This window comes from Microchirus variegatus, assembly GCF_963457635.1.
Source record: "Microchirus variegatus genome assembly, chromosome: 23".
In the NCBI taxonomy this organism is placed as follows: domain Eukaryota; kingdom Metazoa; phylum Chordata; class Actinopteri; order Pleuronectiformes; family Soleidae; genus Microchirus; species Microchirus variegatus.
Genome location: NC_139824.1, coordinates 9,996,137 through 10,002,735, shown reverse-complemented (window position 1 = coordinate 10,002,735; position 6,599 = coordinate 9,996,137).

The following is a 6,599-nucleotide window of genomic DNA, read 5'->3' as shown; positions in this document are numbered from 1 at the left end:
TTTTTTTACAAGCATTGAGCTCCTCCTGCTTGCTCCATGTGAAACAAATATGTAAAAAATATTAATTATGAGCGATGTGAACAAATATTTATGCTCGTTTTCTGTTAATCTCACTTGTAGTTATTGTCCACACATTTTGTTGTGATGATTAATTCAAAGCAGACTTTTGTCTTCGTCCCTTCTCAGTCTGTTCCACGGGTCACACAGGTGGGTCAGGAGTGGGGCGGTGGGTTTACCCTGAGAGTCAGGTGACCACACACTTTTAGACAGAGGAGAAAAAAATATTGTATTGTGTGTAATTATTGTTACGGTCAGTGGTCAAAGGTCAAGTTCACTGCGTCCAAATCATGTTCTCAAGAATGCTATGACAAAATTGAACTTTTGAATCCTTTAACTTTTTTGAATTATTCATTCATTCATTCATTCATTCATTCATTCATTCATACGACAGCGTATTAGAGCCAAGTATGAAAAAATAAAATAAAATACGGACCGGGGTGGGGAGTAATTTTTCAAGAAAAAAAGTTGCAGATTTATGAGATTAAAAGTGACAAATATATGAGAAAATAAAGTCGCAGATTTACGAGATTTAACCCTAACCCGACTCTAATCTATGAAATTTACCACTTTTAATCTTATAAATCAGTGACTTTATTTTCTTGTAGATTTGCCACTTTTAATCTCGTAAATTTGCAAGTTTATTTTCTTGTAGATTTGGTACTTTTAATCTTGTAAATCTATGACTTTATTTTCTCGTAAATTTGCCACTTTTAATCTCGTAAACCTGCAACATTTTTCTCTAAATATAACCCCCCTATCCTGGTCCGTATATATATGTATATATATATTTTTTCCATACTTGGCCCTTAAGGCTGTCGTACATTTAACCTTTACTTGGGATAAAAATCTCTTTCATTAGGGAGACCTGATTGAGGCAGCTCACCAGTTAAAACTGCTGTGCGTCACCTTTAAATATAAACAGTCAAACTGATTCAGCACGTCACCTCAACACCAACATTAACTGTATACACAAAAGTGTAAAACCTACTGAATTCAGGCTTTGAACTCTTCATCTCCTTCATAATACTTCAGCATACAGAGACATTTAGGACAATGCTATGTTTCTAAATTTGTAGCAACAGTTTGAGGAATTTTTCTAACCCAACATGAGAATGTCCCACGTGACACAAAGCAAGGACTATGAACACATGGTTTGACACGTTTTGGTGTGGAAGAACTGGACTGACCTGACCTCAACTCCATCGAGCACCTTTGGGATGAACAGAGATTGTGAGTCAGTGCCTGACAACATAAATGCTCTACAGCAGTGATCAGCAACTGGTGATTTATTAATAAATATGATTTCATATCAAGTTCAGAGCTTTTATTCTGAAAAAAAAATTCAAATAAGTACATAAGGACGTTTTATTGTCATTGTGCTTCCACAATGACATTTAGTTGGTAACACTCTCACATATTAAAAACATAAAATACAAAGACATGGACACAAACTGTATAAAATGGCAGCAATAAATGAACAGCCAGGTTCATAAGAAGAAGAAGCAGTAATTCTTAAAACTGAAATATTAACAGTACGCATCTCACACAAAAGTAAAAAAAAGCTGGTGATTAAAGACACCGTCCACGTTATTGTTAGCTTTAGGCAGCAAAACGTGCGTTTTTGTTTCAGACTGAAGACGTTTGAGGGCACTTTGTGATGAAGATGCGATCGTTTTGGGCCAAATATTCAATTGCTTACAAAAAAATTACTTGACAAAGGAAACAAAGTCCTACAGAAAGACTTTAAAATCATTTGTTCCAAGAAGAGTGGAAGATGTTATAGCTGCAAAAGAGGGATCAAAGTACTTCATTACAGTCCCTGTTGGTGAGACGTTCAGGCATCCAAATACGTTTTAACATTTAAAAGCTAGACTGGATATGAATTACAGATATCTGTAATTCAATTCTTCCTATCCACAATGACATTCTTCCTATCCACAATTCTTCCTAGGACAAATGACATCACTTTTGGCATTCACGTGTATTGGGCTTTCAATTTCAGATATCTACAATTACATTCTGGATATCTAGAATGAACATTCTGAATATCTGCAATAGAATTCTTACGAGGAGAAACTCCCATTTCCGTTATCTTCAATCCAATTGTTTCTAGTCATGATAACATTTACGGTAATTGTAATGAAACCGCACTGAAGTGACGTCATTTGTCCTTGGAAGAATGACATTGTGGATAGGAAGAATGTAATTGTGGATAGGAAGAATGCCATTGTGGATAGGGAGAATGCAATTGTGGATAGGAATAATGTATTTGTGGATATCTGAGATTGAAAGCCCAATACACATGAATGGCAAAAGTGACGCCATTTGTCCTAGGAATAATGACATTGTGGATAGGAAGATATATAAGTGGATAGGAAGAATGCAGTTGTGGATAGGAATAATGTATTTGTGGATATCTGAGATTGAAAGCCCAATACACATGAATGGCAAAAGTGACGCCATTTGTCCTAGGAAGAATGCAGTTGTGGACAGGAAGAATATAATTGTGGATAGGAAGAATGCAATTGTGGATAGGAAGAATGTAATTGTGGATATCTGAGTTTGAAAGCCCAATACACATGATTGGCAAAAGTGATGCCATTTGTATAACAAGAATGTGATTGTGGATAGGAAGAACTGAATCACAGATATCTGTAATACATATCCAGTCTAGCTATTAAATGTTAAAACGGCTTGCCATAGTATGTTATCTTATGTATCTGTTTTTTTTTTTTCCAGTGACAGTGTCTGCTTGAACTATTATCTTTTACTGGTAAGTTAATGCCACTTCAATACGTTTTATTTATTAATTCTGGCCAACATCACACTTGGCGTCGGTCGTGACGCACCAAGTCCACATTGCACACATTCTATGGAACGTCCGCATCATGAGACATGGGTTTCAGTCAGTTTCGGAGCACATGGGCAGCAGGTTTTTTCCTAACAAAGGCACCCTGCTTTTTCTCACCTTTAATCTCATTCCTGCGGGTTTACATGGCACATACTTTGTCGCAGCTACAACCTTGAAGCCTCATAACTCAAAAAGTTGTCCCCTCCACACACACTGTCGTCTTTGTGTCGACTCCTTCAGTTCATCACCGACCTGCTCGGCTTTTGTGAAACCCTGTCAGTCGTGGCAGATTAAACAGTCTGCAGGTAAACAAAGCCGCGAGTGACCGATGCGGACATTTTTCACGTCGTGTTTCCCCCCCCCCCCGTCACTCAGTCACCGTATAAAGGCCGCGGTCGAGTCGGAGGTCGAGTCAAAAACTGAGCGCGAATCGACTCGAGACAGAAGCGGAGAGAGACATCCACGCTCAAGGCATCTTCACAAATTCAATCCAGAGAGGTTTTGTGAGTACACTTTTTTTTTTAGTTTCTTCTCTATAATCTGCGTTCTCCACTCAGATTTTAATATTTGGAACAATTGTTCTTTTAGGCCCGATCGAGATTTAAAAAATGCTGCTGATCGTTCTGATGCACGTGCTGATCATATGTGAGTACAAAACAAGCAAAACAGTGATTTTTGTGTCGCTTTTTCCCGATATTATTGTATACTTCGTTAAATCAACAGCATCGGCGATGACGACCGTCACTGGCCAGACGACGCTAGCTCCGACAACGACGGTCGCCGCTACGACGACGGTTGCTGCTACGACGACGGTCGCTGCTACGACGACCGCCGCAGCTACGACGACCGCCGCCGCAACGACGACAGCGGCCGCCACCACGACGACCGTCGCCGCCACCACGACCGTAGTCACGAACACGACGAGCGCCGCCGCTCCCTCTGCACACGCCGGGGTCACGTTCACGGGCAGCGTGATACTGTGTCACCTCGGCGTCTCTCTCTACAAGCTCTTCGCCATGGCGTAACTCCCATACTTTTCTTCACAAGTCTTTGACAGAATCTAATTATTGTTACTCACACGGTTTTGTGCAATAATAACCGTTACGATGGTCACGTTGTGACGCACTGCTGTTGACGGGATTAAAAAGTCCATATGATGCAAAGTGTTCAATAAAATGTGGTCAAACGTACACGACTTTTGTTTCTGCCTTTTTTTAAATAATGATTCTCACTGCTTTTTAAATGAATCATTGATCCATGAAGTTCCACGAATATTAAGATGGTTAGGTTTAGTTTTTTCTTAAAGTGCATTATATTTAATATATGGAAAGTTAAAAAAAAAATTGATGCAATTTTTATTTATAATTTTCTGTCATTTTACAGATAAATGAAATAACGCACTCTTGAAACAAATCCTGAAAAGGACATTTAATCTTAAGTATCATAAAAGAGATAATTCCCTCTAGAGAATATACATAATATACATATATATACGTATATATATGTATGTATGTATATATATATATGTGTATATATACATACATACAAACATATATATATGTATATGTGTATTATTTTGAGTGAAGCAGTGAAAAATAGTTAGTGATTAATGCCCTAAAAACACACCCTTGTTAAAAGAATGACTCCACCGTCATTTTTTCTGGGTTTTTTTTGGGGTGTAGAAGAAAAAATAAATACTTTACTCTTAAGTTATTTATTCTACCTCTGCATTCAAGAGAAGGAGATTTTTTTTGGGGAAAGTTTTTGTTTCTAAGCCTCTGGTAGAGAGGTTTATTCTATTTGAAATGTTAATTGCAAAGTGGATCGTGCATGTTTACAAATTGGATTCTGTGCCCATGTATGATTTATGTTCACGAGAAAGAGAGATTAAGGTTATTATAACAAAGACAAGAGGAGATTTATAGATAGATGTTCTATGTTCTGTGAGGTGTAGGTTTGTTTTTTCTCCTTTCAATGTTTTGTTTTAATACAATAAATATATTTCAAAAAACAAAAAGAAATCTTAAAGTTAATGATAAGTTTGTTTTCTGTAAAGTAGTGTAAATGTGCTGTTTTAGCACAGTTTAACAGACTTTTGTGTGTTTTTTTCTCTATCATATCATCTATTATTATTACGCTGACCGGGGTAATTCGGGTGGTTGTTCGGATGTGAAACAAAAACAGGGGGAAAAAATACTTAATCAATCAAATCAAAAATAAACTGACGTGTGAAAGTTTACAGGAGTCAGTGATGATGTCACACCGCAGTCATGTGACAGTCAGTCACCGGAATTAAGGTGTGAACAGGTGTGAAGCCACACTGTGGTGTACAGAAGTGAAGTGTGAGACACTCTGTAAACATCCATGAGACGTTTGGATGATCTTTAAGGGGAAATTCCACATACATATAAACATACATATATATTTGTATATACATACATATGTATATATCTATATATACATACATATACACATATATACATACATATACTCATATATATATACACATACACATATATACATACATATATACATGAGACGTTTGGACGATCTTGAAGGGGGAATTCCACATGTATGTATATGTATATATACACATATACACATACATATATATATACATACATATATATATATATACATACACATATACACATACATATATATACATACATATATATATATATACATACATACATATATATATATACATACATACACACATATATATATATACATACATATATATATATACATACATACACACATATATATATATACATACATACATACACACATACATATATATACATACATACACACATACATATATATACATACATACATACATATATACATATATATATATATATACAGAGACATTTGGATGATCTTAAAAGAGAAATACCACAGATTCTACTCATGAACGAGTAGAATCTCTATATGTATGTAACCGTATATGTTTATACATATACATACATATAAATGTATACATATATTTGAACATATATACATGAGACAATCTTAAAGGGGAAATTCCACAGATTCTACTCATGGTCGTCACAAGTAGAATCTCTGTATATATGTCTTCACATATATGTCCACATATATATACAGCATATGTATGTGTTTATATATATATGGATATGTATCATGACCTTTTGCAGCTTGCACACTCCTTGTTACAAAAAAACTAACACTAAAATTACTAAAAACTAGAGGCAGAATTTCTCTCAGGAGTTTAAATATGAACTTGAATGAATACTCACTGAAGTGATGGATTAGGCCTCTGTAGGTAATGCTGGACGGGTCCTGGACCTTCCTGAGCACAGAGGGGGGAAAAAACACACACAAGTTAGTCACAGTGAATTAAAAATAAATATGTCTGAAAAGATAAGAGTGTTTTGCGATAGAAGGACAGACCAATCCGCAGGGTCCGTGGTGTCGATCGTGCAGGTGAATAAGCAGCAGCAGCAGCAGCAGGAGGAGGAGACGAGGAAACCAAGTCCTGGAGAGGGAGAAGACAGAAACAAGACAAAAACCATGTGGAAAAAGATGTTTTTACAGGTCATCACCACAAGGAGTCACTACTGTTTCAATATTGTCTTTATTTTGGAAGATGACACCCACAAGATGGCAGTGTTACACAAATGTAAGATTCAATCATGTTATGTTGTTAATTTATTGGAAA